The sequence below is a fragment of the Pinus tabuliformis genome, chromosome J (genome assembly GCF_031772625.1).
Source record: "Pinus tabuliformis cultivar Carrire ecotype Pingquan chromosome J, CPIR1, whole genome shotgun sequence".
Classification (NCBI taxonomy): Eukaryota; Viridiplantae; Streptophyta; class Pinopsida; order Pinales; family Pinaceae; genus Pinus; species Pinus tabuliformis.
In genome coordinates, this window is record NC_142295.1 from 974907266 (window position 1) to 974925943 (window position 18678).

Sequence of the window (18678 nt, forward strand, 5' to 3'; positions counted from 1 at the left end):
TAGCATTTAGGGAAATAGATTGTCAAACCATTTACATGGATTTAATTCCTCACTAATCAAGGACCAAAAGAAGTTATGTTTGGCTTATCCTATGTGCATAGGATTGTAAGTACTAAATAACTCCACATTCAAAAGAATAGAAGCTAAGGGCATAACTGATTATTAGTTTAGAGATAAGAAAAGGCTTGGAAGAAATGGTACACAAAAAGGTGATAGCCTAGCATGTAGCTCATATGACCACTACTTGGCCATATACTCACATAGAGTGATAAGACATAGAGGTGAAGAAAAGGCACTATTTTCCGAAGAGGCACAAATTAGAAGGCAACAAAATGACTAGGCAAGAGCATAAAAGAAGAAATTAGAGGAGGAAATGAAGAGGAAAGTTGACATGGAGTTAGTCCATAAACAAAATTTTGAAGTTGAAATTCAAGGTTTAGCAATAGCAAAGGAAGATATAGAAGCAAAGGAAGAGAGAAGGATAACGTTGAGTTAAAGCAAAGGCTAAAGATAAAGCAAAAAGAAAAGTTGATGTGGAAAGAGCAAGGAAAGCAATGAAGGAAGAGGTTAGCAAATTAAGCTAAAGCTAAGTAGAATCTAATGCAAAATAGTAAAGAAAAGAGGTTGAAGAAAAGGAAGTAAAGTAGCAGAAGAAAGTTGAAAAAGTTGTTGAGGCTCAAAGGAAAAAGATCGAGGAATGATATATTGAAGACATTAAGGAGGGACAACTAGAAAAGTGTGTGCATACTCCTAAGAGCTTTGTTATGATGTCTTCAACTGCACTAAATATAGAAGGGGATATGCCAATCCCCATTACCACAACTGAGGCCACTAAATCAGAGATGTTTTCTTTGAACGAGAAGGAATACAAAACATGTATTAAGGCAAACACACAAAATGAGAAAGCTTACTATTGATCAAGAACTTGTAGTGACTACAAAATCTACTATGTTGGACACCAAAGAAGTAGACCAAGTAGTGGTAGCCTCTGCTAGAGTGCTCTTATTGAATCCAATGTGTTCAATATTTGTGATATAGTCCAAGATTTGGAAAACGATAAAGCATAAGCAAAAATCTTGGAGATTCAAGCAAGTTACTACAAGGAAAATAAACAAAACACCATAACGTGTATTTAACATGCAATTGAGATTGAGGGTGAGCTAAATTGAATGTAGATAAATTTATGTAAACAAGCTCAAGACTTCAAGGAAAAATGTCAAGATGTAATTTCTCTATATAATCAAACATAAAAGTGGAAAATAAAGCAGGAGAAAAAATAGACTCCAATTTGACTCAATAAAGAACTGACAAGTTGATCTTGGAGACACCCCTCTTGAAATTCCACATATAAATGAAAATAAAACCTCAACATTGACATTGATCTCAATGTTAGAAGGAACCATACCAAAAAGCATGGAGGAATATTGAAGTAGAGTTTGTGTGAAAAATTATGTTGACTAGCATAAAGAATTGCATATAAATGTAAATTGTCATCTCTTTGGATCAAGTGATAGTTTCTACCATCAAGAGGAGGTTACAAATGCTTTAGAAGATGGAATCTAGCAAGGGAGACATGTGATTCAATCCCTTCTTGGTCTTAGTAAAGCATGCATGAAAGACTATATAGAAACTCTAATAAGGGCAATAGATTGTAATCTAATCAGTTTGTAAAGTTAGAGAAAAGCTTAGGGAAGGTGGAGTGAAATATTGTGTTATTTAAAGCTCCAATGGAAAAGCTTAAATTTCTAGAAGCTGACAATATCCAAAAGACTTTCAATGCTTGGAAAGATTATATTGAGAAATATGTAAAAGAAAAAGAACCAAACTTCTAAATGTAGGTAGAGAATGTGAAAGGTCTAGAAGTTGAAATGATTCGACTTTGTTTATTTCATTTTCTATATAATTATGATAAAAAATAATCATAATAGGTGTTTTCTTAGCAATGTAAACTATTTTTCTTGTTAACTAAGAAGCTTGTTGGCCACCCTTTTGAAAATCAATTCCTTTGTGTGCCTTGGTTGAGGCTATTCTTTGTTGCACATATGTTCTGGAATCATTGTAGGATTAGATATTATAACTTTAAGAGTTTTATCATGTTGTTGTATCTTTGTCTTAGTTTTTCTTATCAATGATATTAATAAATGGACATGGAATTGTAGCATTTTTAATGGAAATCTTTGTTTACAGTTTGCTATTCAAATTTTTTGCAAGTGATAACTCAACAAAATGTTTTTGTTTATTATTTGCATTTGTTTCATTTGATTCCATATATGTTACTTGTTCTTAATTACTAGCTAGTAAGTGTTAGAATAAGATAACTTAGGTTAAAATGGCTTTAGGAATTTTAGAATTTAATTTGCTAACTAGTAATGACAGACAAAATAGAATCCATAGAGTTTGTCATTCCAAAATAAGAAAGCTCTAATTGGACCCTTTTCGTAAGTAAACCTATTTAACTGGGGAAGGGAAATCACTCCTATCACATGCCCTTGTATGGTTGATAAGAAAATTTACTCACCATGTGGATTCTTTTATAATCAAAACAACCTAGAAACATCATCCCACTAATATATAACTAAAGGTGGAAGTTAACCTAGTCAAACTTGTAGTCTAGAACCTAATTATGAGACGTAGATGCTAGATTTAAAAATCCTAATTTTTTGAGAGCTAAAAATCGAGTTGAATATGAGCCTACAATTCAATATTGATTTATTGTTCTGAATCTAGAGATAAATTTTTTTATGGATTACATGATCTTATGTCTATGAGATCGACCAATTACCCCTTATGCATTAATTACTTAGACATACTAGAGCCCATACGATTGGTCATCAGATTGAAGAAGATACCTACATAGAAGGACTTAATAGTTTTTTTTTCCCTATCTCTAGATAAAATCCTATAACATTTCAACCAAAATTTCCTCCTCTTTCTTTTCTTTCTAATGAAAAAAATGTTTATATTCCTAAAGGAGAATATACATATAATTCGCCCCATTGAATCAACAAAGGGACTGGGAATTTATAGATTCAGCCTAAAACCCTTGAAACTACAAAATAAGAATTATACCCATGGATCCATACCCAACACTTAGACTCAAAGCCAAGACAAAAATTAAATAGGCTAAAAATAGAGTCTAACGATTCATTATTACAGCTTAGAGATATAATATATCGACTAACAATGATACAAAACTTCAAAATGAAGCTTCACATGCTTAAACATTTGTCCATCCTTGAATTCATAAATAGCAAAACCATTGTCACAACATTCTAAAGCTTCTTTGGGAAACTGATTAGCAATTTGGTTTAACTCTCAATATATATTGGTAAAGGAAAATAATTCCAAATCCTAAATGAAACTTTGAATCTGATACAACAAGCATTAAAGGGACACAACCTCCACCTTAGACTTGCCATTAGCCCAGTTAATAACCAATTGTGAATCACCCAAAACTTGAAGATAGGAAATACCATGAGATTTCACAAAGTATAACAACATGTATAAAGCTGATAATTCAACCTTAGTGTTGGAACCAACTCCTTAGGCATATCAAATAATAATAAAATGGTTTACATTTAAAAACAACATCACACCTATTAGGTTCTCACTCTCAACACCTTTGTCACTCCTTCTTTCATGATTTTGCCTTGTAAATTCATAATCTATAATGTTTTATACCTCATCTCCATTCCATTTTGCCATAAAAGCCTAGAATTTACAATATAAGATATGAAGGAAGGTTTTTTTTAGGTAACTTGTTTATTTTTATGCATTTTTCATCTTTTAATAATTAATTTGGATTATAAATCATTTTCTAATAAGTCACTACAAGAACCCTGATTCTATAGCGACTATTTACTATGTAGTAGAATATGTGGTTGGCTCATCATTTTTCATAGTTTTGGGTATCCAACGAAGGAACCATGAGTTGGACGAGATTGCAAATAGTGTAGATGGATATCTATACACCAACCAAGTTATAGAAGCAAGAAAATAAGTGGCAAAGGTTGGTAAAAGTTAAAGTCAACGAGGATCTTCTGACAGTATGCCATCACAAATCTAATGATATCAAAACAAACAAGCTACATAGTGTTAAAGTCAACAGGGATCTTTTGACAATATGCCATCACAAATCTAATGATATCAAAGCAAACAAGCTACATAGTAGCGAATACCTGCCGCCTAGTTTAAATATAACTAAATTAAAGTAAAAAAACTATGAATATTTAGCCAAATAGAAGCTTATATAAGCGCATCTAGAAAAAGAAACCAAAACTAAAAAAAAAAGGGTAAAATTAAAAATGATATATTGAAAATAATTAAAAATAAATAAATAAAATAATTTTGTATTTACTATAATAAATATATGTCCATATTATTTACATTCACATTACTTTTTTAAAATTCAAAATTCAAAATTACTACTAGTTGCTTAGATATTTTTATACTAAGGTGATAGGACTATATTATTTAAATTCAAAATATTTTTTTATTTTTTTTCAATAATAAGATTTAAAATTTGATTTAATTGCGTAGATCTTATTATATTTGTGGGATGGTATATATAACAATAACAATTCATTTAATCTTAATGATTTATCTTTACAAAAAATAAATTGTTCTGGTAATTTTACAAGGCTTTATAGGGCTTGGTGTGCGTTGGACTAGAGGAGCCTACCATTTACTTAGCGCATGCGAGAAGATTAAAGCTCTCCCATAAAACTTCTATTACATTAATCCCAAAACAACCAATATGTCAATACACCCTTAATGGGAATTGTAAGTAAGGCCTTTCTTAATATCCCAATACAAGTTGGTGAATGTACTTCTTCCCTACAGGATAAGGAGTGCGTCAACTAATGGGTGCTTCACAACCTAGCTTCGTGAAACAGTGGAATCTGCTTACGTTATAGATTAGGACGGTGACCTTTCTAAGTCTTTCTGACTCTTAATCCTACTCTTATGGGCGGTGGGTTTACTACTCAAATATACTAGAAAAGGAAAGTCTATAACAATGTGAACTGCCCACTCAGATGGAGGCTTTGAAACCGACCCAAAAAGATCTTAGTGAATCTCATTTGCCTATATGAATTCAATGACATTTTGATAGATATAGAATGATATATATGTATTATTATGATAGTAGCGAGTAGTTGCTGCATAGTTTAAATATAATTGGATTAAAGTACAAAACAGTGAATATATATATATATATATATATATAATTTTAAGAAATCTAAATTTTGAAATATTTAGAAAATTGTTATATTTTTAAAAAAATTGAACTTATTCAAAAAAATATGACTTTTTTTTAGAGATTTACTAAAACAAATCATACTTTTGATATATAATGAAGTTTGAAAATTAAATTAACAAGGAAATTTATAATTATAATACGTTTTATTATTTTAATAATTAAATTTATTAGTTGAATTGAGGCTTCTGTGATCCATAATAGTTGAAAGAATAACTTCGGCGTAAATCACATGTAGACAGACATTTGTCGACGCGTTTTGAACCAACAAGTGTGGTTCATCGTCAGGACAAGTTGAAGAAACAGATCCAGCTTAGCATGTTAAATAGTCTGAGCAGAGACTCCAACGGCTAATTTTGACCTTAGGACCCAGGTCAAATTATTATTCATTAATTTAATATTATTATTATTTTTAATATTAATACATAAAATATTTTTAATAATTAGTTTTAAAATTTAATTAATTAATTTATATATATATATATATATATTAAAGTTATAATATTAGGTTATTAAGATAAAAGTTAGGATTAAAAAATAAATAAAATACTTTTAGTGGTTAGTTTAAGAAGATAATTTACTAATTTATTATAATATGTTTTTACTCTAAAATTAATATTAAAGTTTAGAATCCAACCAATTTTGATTTGTAAATTGAGATATTTTATTAATTATAATTATAATTGTGGTGGTGGACAATCCAATCCTAAAGAGCAACAATAACAAAACAAACAACTAAATAAAATCACTGCTTAAAATAAAATAAAATTAAGCAAAGTTTTTTTGGTAAAAATCACATAAGAGAATTTTTTGGCCGACGCGTTTCGAACCAAAAGACTTTGATTTAATTGTTTGATTTGTTATTTCTACCAAAAGACTTTGCCTAATTCATTACAGATATCAGAGAAACTTGAATACAAAAATAAAATAGAATTTTAATAAATCATTATGCCTAATCATATTTTTTAAATTACACTAAATAATCTTTAAAACAATAAAATAAAATAATAATTTTAAAAAAAATATCTTAAAAAAATTAATACAATAAAAAATGTCTTTATCATAACTACATTTATTGTAATAAAAATAATATATACTTCTTAATATGTAATATTTTGTATTTACTTAATATTATTATATATATAAACCTTTACCGTATTATTATAATAATAATTTGAAAATATATCTCTGAAAGTCTAATATGTTGTATTCAATTAAATAATATTATATAACCTCTATTAAAAACAAAATATATCGAGATGATGTGGCTGTTAATATATACATCCAAGGTAATCTTGATCACGTTCAATCAATTCATATTATCACTGCGTACATTTTCCATTTTGAATGATAATTGTTATTAAAAGTAACAACGGTTTGAATAATCTTCGAATAAAATACAACTTATCTTGGTTTAGTTTAACTATTTTATATATATATATATATATATAATTTTTTAAAAGTTTTTAATTTATTTATATAAAAATATATTTTATTAATTTTTTAATAAAATATTTAAAAGTATATAAATATATTCTATTAATTTTTCAATGGAGTTGTCTTTAGTGTGATTTTTTTGAGATTCCGGTGACGAAATCCGGTGGAAAAAATTGAGGTTAAATCTTGATTTGTATTATTTAAAATGGTTTTTTAACTGCATATTTGGATTCAACACCCTGAAAAACCCTGAGGACGCTTTGATTGTGCAGAAATTAGCTATCAAACTTGCGATTTCAATAAATTGCTGCCGGATTTTGACCGGAAAAACCCACCGGAAAAACTTCCAAAAAATCTCTTTAAAGACAACTTCTTTTTCAATAACATATTTTAAAGTTATAATAAACCATTATAGTGCATGCAAAACTGAATACGTTATATATTGACTGCGACAGGTATAATAATCAATTGAATATCGATCCATGAGTTTCATGCAACTGTTAAGATTGTAACGAAGGAAATGCATATTAGAAATCGTATTTCATTAGGAATGTTTTGTTCTATAATGACAATTTGTTTACAAATCCATAGGATTAGGGATGTAACAATATTATTAAATCATTTTAAGAGGAACCTTTATGTTATATAAAGGGAATGAAAATACATTAAAGGCATTGATTATTATCCTATAAATTATTTTAAGACTTTGTACTTTGTTTTCTTCAAAGTTAATATAAAAATTTTGATTTGCAATTTGCATATTTTTTAATTCTAAGAATTGTGTGTGCAAAGTTAAATAGTGCTATAACGTTTATGCAACAAAAACTAAACAAGGAGGGCCCACTATGTAAGGGTGTCCATTGCTATTGAAATTTCGATTTAGTTCGACCTTATTCATGTTATAGCTTTTGTTTTAAACTCTAGTTTGTTGCTGGTTCAATTCAACATTTATAGCTTTGTTTTATGCATATTTACAAAGTGTAATGGAACTATAAGAAAGCTAATATAATGCTTGTAACAAAGCTACAAGAAAGTTAATACCTTATTTGTAATTTGAGAAATTATTTCATTGTTATTATAAGAATCATCATAATGAGTTGTTAGGGGCAACAGGAGCAGGAGGGGTGATTTATAACCTCGATGAATAAAAAAATATAGTTATGCTTGGGGGCTAGGAATTGAAACAAATAATCAATTTGAATTTTGGGCCTTGCAGAAAGGTTTGGATGTAGCTAGGGGCAACAACATAAAGAAGTTAATTGTTCTAGGAGATTCAATGGTGGTGATAAGGAAAATCTCAAAGGCATTAGTTGGAGACCATAAAGGACTTCCTCTAATCGTGAGTCAGATTGCCCTTCTATCCTCACAATTTGAAGAAATCTCCTATTTTCATATTCTTCGAAATTTAAATTCCGAAGCAGACATAATTTCCAACCTGGGCTCCTAGTTGGAGAAAGGCATAATCAAATTCAAAGGTGGTGGGAGGATCTGGGCCCCAATTCTCTGATCGCAAGAACAGTTAATGAAAAGATATATAAGTCTGATCCGAACGAACCAGGGGGTCCTAAATCTAAGGAAATTAAATGAGAATGTACAAATGAAAATCCACCTTATGTGGTTGAAGGACGAGGGAGGACACTTGTTCCTCGAGATTACAACATATGTGTGGCATCACATGCAGAAGATGGAATACACTTGGAGGATTCACCTCGAATGGCAACAAGTTTTAAATATGAAATAGATCCTTTATACAGTGTCGAGGATCTTGATGAAGAGTAGAAATCCGGAGAGCATTTATTTCCTCATTTGAACTCATTGTGCAAGGACAATCAGGATGGTAGGAGAATTTATCTCGAGGAAACACTTGAATATAGAGTTAATGTCCATTATGGGTGAGAGACTTCGCCAATGGGTTATGACCTTGTTATATAAGCTTGGTGGTTGTGCCTCTGGGTTTATTATAATTGCATTGAGTTTGAGTGATCAACTAAGAGTGTGGTAGTTCGCATTCATGGAGGGACAGGGCTCGGAAAACGACTTGGCTCGATGGAAGAAGTCAACTGAGAGACTCTTTAAGATTTTGAGGGGAATGCATGAGTTGGTGAATGACGCTTGGAGTTCATGGAGAAGGAGCGGGACAACGGAGCAAAGATGGTGGACCACAAGTTAGAGTAGGGGCTCACCATTCCGATGGTGAGGGATTTATCGCTCACCTTCCCCAAAGAAGTGAGGGACTCGGCCGAGGTTACGAGCGAGAGGAACTTTAGTTGCTCGACCATAAGGTCCGGAGGCGCTCGACCATAGGACCTTTAGGTGCTCGACCATAAGGATGCTAAGCAAGCTCGACTGTTAAGGAGAGGACCTTTAGGTGCTCGACTGTTAAGGACCTTTAGGTGCTCGACCATAAGGGAGAGGAGAGGGAGAGGGAGAGGATGTGGAGGCAGGCTCGACTGTTAAGGATGCGTAAGCAGGTTCGACTGTTAAGGAGAGGACCTTTAGTTGCTCGACCATAAGGATGCGTAAGCAGGCTCGACTGTTAAGGAGAGGACCTTTAGGTGCTCGACTGTTAAGGAGAGGGAGAGGAGAGGACCGGAGGGACGAAGTCACTCACTATTCCGATGGTGAGGGTGCGTAAGCACACTCGACTGTCAAGGCCGCCATCGATGGAGTCACTCACTCATTCCGATGCCCACCACCCAATAAGCATCAAGGACCGGCAACGGGGCTCGACTGATAAGGAGAGGAACTTTAGTTGCTCGACCCCCGGGAGAGGAAAGCACACTCGATTGTCAAGGATGCGTAAGCAGGCTCGACTGTTAAGGAGAGGACCTTTAGGTGCTCGACCAAAAGGACCTTTAGGTGCTCGACTGTTAAGGAGAGGGAGAGGAGAGGGGCTCGACCGTTAGCCCCCCCACCCAATAAGTAAATTGAAACTTTAGTTGCTCGACCATAAGCCCCCCCACCCAATAAGCAAACCCAAACCGGCAACGGGGCTCGACCATAAGCCCCCCCACCCAATAAGTAAATTGAAACTTTAGTTGCTCGACCATAAGCCCCCCCACCCAATAAGCAAACCCAAACCGGCAACGGGGCTCGACCATAAGCCCCCCCACCCAATAAGTAAATTGAAACTTTAGTTGCTCGACCTTAAGGGAGAGGGAGAGGAGAGGCATTTCACTGTCATAAACTGGTAAATTCTACCAAATACCGACCCACTCTCCCGACCAAAGAAGGGGGAGGGGCCCCAAAAGAGAGGCTCTCTGCATGGTATTTTGATAGCTCGATCGACAATGCATATATTATATATGTCATTATGCATTCATTCTTTATATATGTCATTATGCATTCATTCATTATATATGTCATTATGCATTCATTCATTGCTCAATATTCCAAAACCTCCGCCACGGTCAAATGGCTAATCTCGTAGGAACGTAGTCGCTTGTCCGCATCGGGCAAGGGTGAGGAATCGAACTCTCGACAAGGGGGCCGCCATCAACGTAGTCGCTTGTCCGCATCGGGCAAGGGCCAAAGCATCAAACCTCCGCGTTATTGGGTGGGGGTGAGCCTGTCGAACTCTCGACAAGGGGGAGAGGTAGTTGAAGGGTTGGAACATGCATTCAAAGGTCATAGGTCAAGCAAGTAGTTTCAGGGTACTCAAGTTGTATGGGCTAAGATGAAGGGGAATAGCTCAAGTTGTATGGGGCAAAGACGACATGACACAACCTTACCTTAGATGAAGCCAGAGCCCAGCCAGAAGCCAGCAAGATAAGCCTTCACCCAGCCCCCCAGCCTTAAGCCCTACCTGGCTTAATGAATTGGTTGGTAAGGGCAAGCAGTACTCCCTCCATCCATAAACTAAGTAGGATGAAGCGTTAAGTAAAGTCTGGTAACCAAAATAGGTGGATAGCATGCACGTAAGTAAAGGTAGGTTGAGTAAGAGAGTACTAGTGCTGATACTGCTACCACTAAGAATCTTAAAGCAAGTGTTATTTATTGAAGCCTGCCTGTGAATGTTGTATTTGAAGCTCATGAGCAATGCTCTATGTTGAAGTCCAGCTCTCTCTGCTCTATGTGAAACCCTTCCATCCATCTTCTCAAATGCTTGTTGTAAGTCGTCTAAGTAAGGCAGGCAAGTCTCTATCTATCTCTAGGTGGGTAAATCTCAAAGTAAAGGCACTAACGTTATTCAAGCATATCCTAGCAATGCTGGCTGTCTAAATCAATCAATTGTATCTGTAAGCTTGTCCCCCAAAAGCTCAATAGCGGTACCACTAACTAACTAAGATTCCTGGCTGAAGCAAGTGGTTAGGGCAGGTAGCACTCCATGCATTAACAAGGGTGGTTAAAGCAGTAAGTAAAGGTCCGGTAAACAGGTGGATAGAGATCGGGCAGCAGGAACCCGGATCAATCACCAATATGAAGGCAGGTAAGAAGGTTCGATGGGTGGCTAAGAAAGCTGGTGTGCTAAGAAGGACTGAAGTACTGATTATGAGGAAGGCAGGTGTGACTGGATCATAAGGCAGGTTGTTCTACTGAATAACCACCCTAGTCTGTTTGCTTGACTGATGGCTATAGACCCTCTGGTACCTATCCTTGATTCCTTGATTGAGTGAGCTTGGTTGGAAGGAGGAGTCTACTGAGTGTAGGTAGGTCAAGGTAAGGTGGGTTGGGTAGGCAGGTAGGGTAGGTTAGGCAGTATAGGCATCTAAGTAGATAGATAGAGCTAGCTGGGGATATAGATGTGTATAGCTATATAGAAGGTAGGATGGGTATGGAGATAGAGTGAGTATAAGGGTCTGAGTATAGGTGGTATAAGCGGTATAAAGTGTCTTAGTATGATAGTTTTATGGAGGGTTAGTATGCTTCCTTGATTGAATGAAGTGTGGAAGGCTAATTTGTATTATGTTTCAATGGGTAAAACCCCGTTTGAAGGGTGTAAAGGTGGTTATGAATAACCCATCCCAGTTAGTAAGCCGACCAGCTAGCTTTCTGTAAAATGTTATTCTCAATGCGTGGATTCAGCAGTTGAGTACATGAATGAATGTTCTCTATCCCATTCGATGGAATTTATTTGCCTCGTCTACAGCTTGAAACACCTACCTTTCATTGCGTTGAGAGGGAGATTTAGATTAAGTTCCACAGCCGAAAGAAGTTTGGGAATGATGTGTACGCCGGCGGGAGCTCGGACTAGCTTATTCACACAGAAAGGGGTTTCTTTCTTTCTGCCCAGATCCCAATTCTGTGCTAGGGCCAGATGCAGTTATATACGTAATAAGGCGGATGTATAGGATGGATGATATGGCTGGTATTTTGGATTTGAGAGATCTGTGGTTTGTGTCTTTCGAATTAGTGATCGGAGAATCCACAGTTTGAACATCTTTATACCAACGTTTCAAATCCCAAGTGGGATCCATCATCAGGGTTGAAGAATGATGATAAAAGAAGAGCAATAAGGCAGAATAAATACTAATGAGGAAGAAGTTAAAGGAAAAACACAGAGTCGGCTAGAATTTTTAATATAATTTTATTTCATTTATATTTATTCATTATAATTTAAATTAATTATTAAAATAATTAATAATAGAATTTTATTGTTATACATATTTCTTTAATAACTAATATTTAAAATAAATTATTGTTATTCATATTAATTATTATACATAATTAATATTTAATAATAATAAATTAATATATTAATTAATAAAATTAATAGTATTAGATCATATTAACTAATTAATATATTAAATCTTATTAAGGAATTTAGACTTCTGTGATCCATAACATTGTTAAGATAGTCTTCGGCAAAATCACATAACCAATCTTTTGTCAACGCGTTTCGAACCAACCAGTGTGGTTCAACTTTGTCCTGACGATGAACCACACTGGTTGGTTCGAAACGCGTCGACAAAAGATTGGTTATGTGATTTTGCCGAAGACTATCTTAACAATATTAAATCTTATTAATAATTAATATTTATAAATAATTAATATAATAATTAAATAATAATTAATATGATGGCTAATAAATAAATTAATATAATATAAAAATACTAATAATAACCACTTATTATATAATAATTAATTAATTAATATATTGATTAATTTAATTTATATATAATTAATATAAATTAATATATATCAATTAATTTATATATAATTAATTAACCACTTAATATAAATTAATATAAATTAATTTATATATAATTAATTAACCACTTAATTAATATATATAAATACTAATAATAACCACTTATTATATAATAATTAATTAATCAATATATTAATTAATTTAATTTATATATAATTAATATAAATAATATAAATTAATATATATTAATTAATTAATTTATATATATTAATTTATATGGCTGGTATTATTGGTCTTGCTGGATGGTACGACTAGGTGGGGCGGATGGTAAATGAAATACAGAAAGATAGCGTTGTGAGAATGCTTGATTCGTTGAACTTAGCAATTGAAACTGGTAAATTCACGAGTGAGAAGGTGGCGTCTCCAGATGATAGAGAGTGCGGACCTATCGACGAGTTCTCCTCTGTTTACCTGGCCTTGATTGAAGTGGTAAATTAAGGAAGCAAAGGTGACGTATCCAGATGAGAGAGAATGCGAACGTAGCCTATCAAGTTATCCTTCCTATGTGAACCTGGTCCATCCAGATGGTGGGAAATTAACGAGTGAGAACCTGGCGTTGCGAATGCTTAATGGATCGTTGAACTGAGCAATCGAAACTGGTAAATTCACGAGTGAGAGGGTGGAAGCGACGATAGGCCCGGAGGGACTCGACTGAGGTTACGAGGTCGAGGCCCGGAGGGACTCACTATTCATATGGTGAGGAGCTTGCTCTCTGGGGGAGGGGCCCCAATAACAGAGAGGGGGGAGATTCCTAAATTAATTCATTAGATAATTCTTCAAGTTGGGAGCCACCAGCTACTTAGAAATAGGGGGATGTGAGTGGTGGGACTGCACAGCAGCAGACGTGATAGCACCAGTGGTGTAAACGTCTTCAAATGCCCTTCTTATTCAATATAACGTAACCTTTCGTCAATTTGTGACGGGAGTAAATTGAACGAATCTGAATACAAAAGGTGGTCCCGTTCGGAAACGGTTCCACAACGTATATACGAGATGCCGATAGCTGGCCGAAAAAGAGCCCTTGTACCAACCGATCGATCAAGGATGGGTGAACTGGGAGGTGGAAAAGCAGAGAATCGGGGCTGCGGTAGGAGGGAAAACACGCTTTTGAAGCTATGCAGTCGGGGTGGGAGGGACGAAACGTTACATACGATGCACCAGAGGATCATACTACATTTATAGCCAATAGACGCTAGTAACTGCTGGTTAACATTGCCAGTTCTCATCGCTGATAGCCAGGAGGTCATTGCCTTTCATAACAGTCAGAGCCATAAGGTGGTCATAGTATGCCAGTCATTGACGATAGTTGATCAGCGCCAGAAGGTAATTGCCAGTTTTCATTCCCAGGAGGTGCCGATTACCACATAGCTTTTACCCCGAAGAGAGACCATGCCGATACCCAAGAGCCATGGATAACCGCCCGTTAATGATACCCGGAAGAGAGATCCTCATTCCCAATCATAGCCCATAGCAGCCATTGCCCTCGAGCCCTCGACCTCAACCTCACTTACGCATATGAAACACCAGGTTCCTACATCGAATGGATTGAAGGTCCCGGAGGGGCTTGCGCTTCCTAGTGCAAGGAATTAATAGCAATGCGTTACATACAATGCACCTGTCGAGGATCATGCGCCAGACACATTGTGCCAGTAAGGGAGGTGGGTTATGTGCTTGCCGGATAGTGATTGATCGATAGCCCACATCCTTCGAGAAGGGTGCCAGATTACAACTGCCCAATCTACCGAGATAGGCGATCCCACGGGTGGACAACAGGCAACATCTACCGAGAGGGGCAAAAGGACGGACGAATGCTTGAGCGTTGGTTACCGATTGATACAGAAAACTATGGGCCTACAGGGGCCTACTCCTACAGCTACACATAGTGTACACATAATGCCTACACACACAGATAGTTATATAAAAATCTTTACAGATATAGCATAGAAAAGAAAATATCTAAAGTACAGGCACGCTACGCATTATTGGAACTGATTCTTTCAAACCTTCTCATTCACTGGTGCGGCTGGCCTCACTAGTCTTGCTTGTTAGCTTGTTAGCTCTTGATGGTTAGCTTGATGGCTTATTGAGCTTGCTGCTTGCTGGCTGGGAGGGGATATTAACCGAGAGCTGGTCGAACCCATCGGCTGGTTGTTGAACCCCGGGCTGGGATAAAGAAGAAACCCGGGCTGGGATAAGAACCGAGGGCTTGCTCGCTATACGAACATGGCTGCTTGCTGCTTGCTCGCTGATCGAAGAACCCGGCTGCTTCTCATCCAAGAAAACAACGGGCTGACTAGTTGAAGAAACAACGAACGGCTGGGAGAAAAAAGAAAGAAACGTAATTGCTTTGAGGCTAGAACCGTGATGCTACACGAACTAACCCGACGAGTAGGCTTCGCTTTACTTATGAGATTATGCTTTGCTCGATGAAACCTAACACCCTACGAATCACTTTACATATTAGCGCATGGGTGAGGAGGGAGCGGGGCCTCCATGGCCAAACTACACACTCCACTGGCCCAACAAAAGACCAGAGACTTTGAACCTCAAAATACACCACCCTGGTTTGGATGCAAGCATGTATGGAGGGGAGATTAATCGGTATGGAAACTAAAATTTTGTTGCTAAAGACGACGATCTATGACACCACTGGAAGAAGATGAACTAGGTTGCGAGAAGCATGTGAAACATGATGGAAAGCTAGACCCAGGACCCTTGGGGGAAATTAATCAATTCTAAAATATGAGTTGTAAGTTTAATTTTGTTTTTTTGTATTTTTTGTAGAATATACATGCATTATCATTGCAATGTAAAGTCAAAAAAGCCTGAGGTAGTAAAAAAAATGTCGTGGTTGTATTGGAACTTTGAGGCAGTTGATGTTTCAATGGAATGTAAATGGTAATGGCCATGAAAACCAACCCTTATAAATAGGATGAGTACCCGTTCCGTTGAGAAAAAAACTATAACAGGTTGTTAAAATAAGTAATCTATAAATTATAAATTACATTAGTTCTTGTAGCATTTTGTTTAGTTAATTTGAAATGTTGTCATATAGTAGTTGTTATTTGTAAATAATTTAATTATGCACATATAGTTTAGACGCTTCACAAGATTATGATTTTAGATTGTCAATTAAATGATAGGAATTTAAGACCAATTAGGTTACCTGACATTTTTGGCACCATTCTCGAGGAAGCATTAAAAGGAATTAGTTTAAATTAGATAGTGATATATAAATGCATTTAGAAATTATTTTAGATTAAATCATGGTATTTAGAATACATGAATAGGCAAAGAGACTCTAGAGGTAGATTTGTCAGAGGTGGAGTTGTTCCAACCACTCAACCACTCGTCACCCCATCCATTTCAACTCGTGATGTAATAAGAGCCACATCATCTCTATATAGAGTTACCAAAGGAGGACACTCGAGTCAAATTTTGGCTCCAACAAGACAGAGGAAAATCTAAAAAAGAAGAAGGGGAAGAAATCATAGATATATTAAGTCCACAATAAGCAGTTACACTTTGCTGTCAGCACAATCAAGAATAATTAATTAGTGAAGAGCCTAAAACAATATTCATTGGTATTCTCATACAAGAACTAGAATACTTTGTTTCACTAGAAAAATATGTGCAAAGTAATATGGCTAAAGAAAAAAAAAAGAACAGAAGGAGCAAGGGGAACAATAGTCACAAGAAAAAGTTAAAGAATAATTTGGATTTCCTATTGTGGATCCTATTAGCCTTGTGGGCAAACGGTCCAAAAAAGGATCCAAGTATGCCCCAAAAGTCTTCAAAATCCTCTCAAGGATCATTCAAAGTTGAAATGATCACGGGAGGAAAGCCCTTGGAAGGGCAGAAATACACTATCGAGAGGCTCAAAACACTCTAAAAACATGGGAAAACCATTACCGCAGGTTTACACTGGGCATCACACAGCAGCCATTAGATCTGGCTGATCAATGGCCCAAATCTAAGCGGCAAATCGCATATCGGTAGGACAAAGGGGACAGTCGAAAGGCGGGCACATGACACCACCGATCAGTTATCACCGATGATCGGATTGACAGGTCGCATCGGTGGGAAGCACATGTTCTGTGGTATGAAGGACCAGGGAACGAGCGACTCACGATTGCTATTTATCGCATCGCAATATCGCTATCGGCATCAACCGGGGGACGAGGCCTAGTCACAGGCATATGTGCGACCCGATGTAATTATATGCGATAAATGGATATATTTTCAAATCCGCGAAAGGACATTCTAATGTATTTTCCGTGTATTTCGCTATGTAACGAAATACACAGGAACCTTGGCAGCACCAATAGCGATAAAGTCTGGACCCGATGGGTAAATAAATCATTTTTGAGGAATTTTAAAGTCTGGAAGGAACAAACATTGGCGAGAGTTTACATCATTACAATGGTTTTTGTGTTAAATAGAAAATACTCATTATTAAACAGTTTGAAGAGAAACCGAGGCCGAGAGGGATCTACAACAAACACACCCGCTCCCATCTTGGCCAATAGCCTCCGCTGAGCCATTTCCACCATCCATTTCCCCGATCTGACGGTAATCTCTCTCTCATCCCAACTGTCAGTGTACCCATGCATCCCACGTCCTATGACCATTCTGTTGCTCAAAGAAGGAGATGACCAGCTCTGCCAGGATCGGTTACAGTAATATCCCCAACAACCACATTAAACAGAAAGCATGGCCAAAAGGAGAAAAGGACATAGCACGACTCTGTAGCAGAATTTATCAATCATGGGCTTCACTGCTCCTAGCATTCCAATCACCTAAAGGACAGCATAACAGTTGTACAGATCAGATTTGCACAGTCAAGCAAGCAATCTTGTTCAGGGACTCCATCAGGCAGTTAAATGTAGTTGGTGGTCAATTAAGACCCCTCCATACCTAAATGGCCAGGTGCCATAGTAATGTAAAATTATAAATATCCAGAAGAAAGATGTAATCAGGGTTGGCATTTGATGTAAGTTTCAACTTCTAGAGACTGTATACTCTTTGTTACTTGCAGCGTCTCATCTTCATTTTCAGCAAATACAAGCTTCTTTTGTTGTTAACTGCTCACTGTCCATTCTCCTCTGTTCTAAGCTTGTGCCTGATATGATGTGTTCTTGATCTCTTGATGTTTAGCACTAGATAATCATCATCTTATCTTTGTGTTAAAATCTTGAATGCATCACTGAATATGTTGCTCAGGTTTATTTTATTCTAATGCAGGAGAGTGTCATCCTGTCTTTGCATTAGTAGATTAGATTTGTAGGTTTCTGTACTAGTTGCAGTTGGCCATCACATGGTCTTGTGTATCTGCTGGTGTGGTTAGTATTTTCCATATTCACCTAATATCTAAAACTGTGAGCATTGGTGGTCTAAAGCCTTGTAGTCTGAGGGGGTTCATGCATATCTAAAGTGAAATAGAGTAGAAGTGGTTATCTGGCTTGAAACAAACAATCATTTCTTCCATTAAACCTTGCAACAATAGTTGAATTTATATGTTACTAGGCATCTCCGAGCTACAACCTAGGAGAGTTTCTTGGAATCCTAACATAATTGGCGTCGTTGCTGGGGAGAGGAGATTGAAGCTCAACTTCCCTGGGAGAACGACACAGATCTAGCTTTGATGATAGACAAAGTCTGGACACGTTTTTGGTTGTACTCATCTATCTTGCAACTCTGCTGGAGGACTAACATTTTGGCGACTCCACATCACAGTTTTGGCTCAGTTTGTGAGACACACTTAGAGAAATCCTCAGAAATCACCAGCTGACCCAGTGCCTGACCCTGAGAAGATTGTCACGCAAAGAAAGAC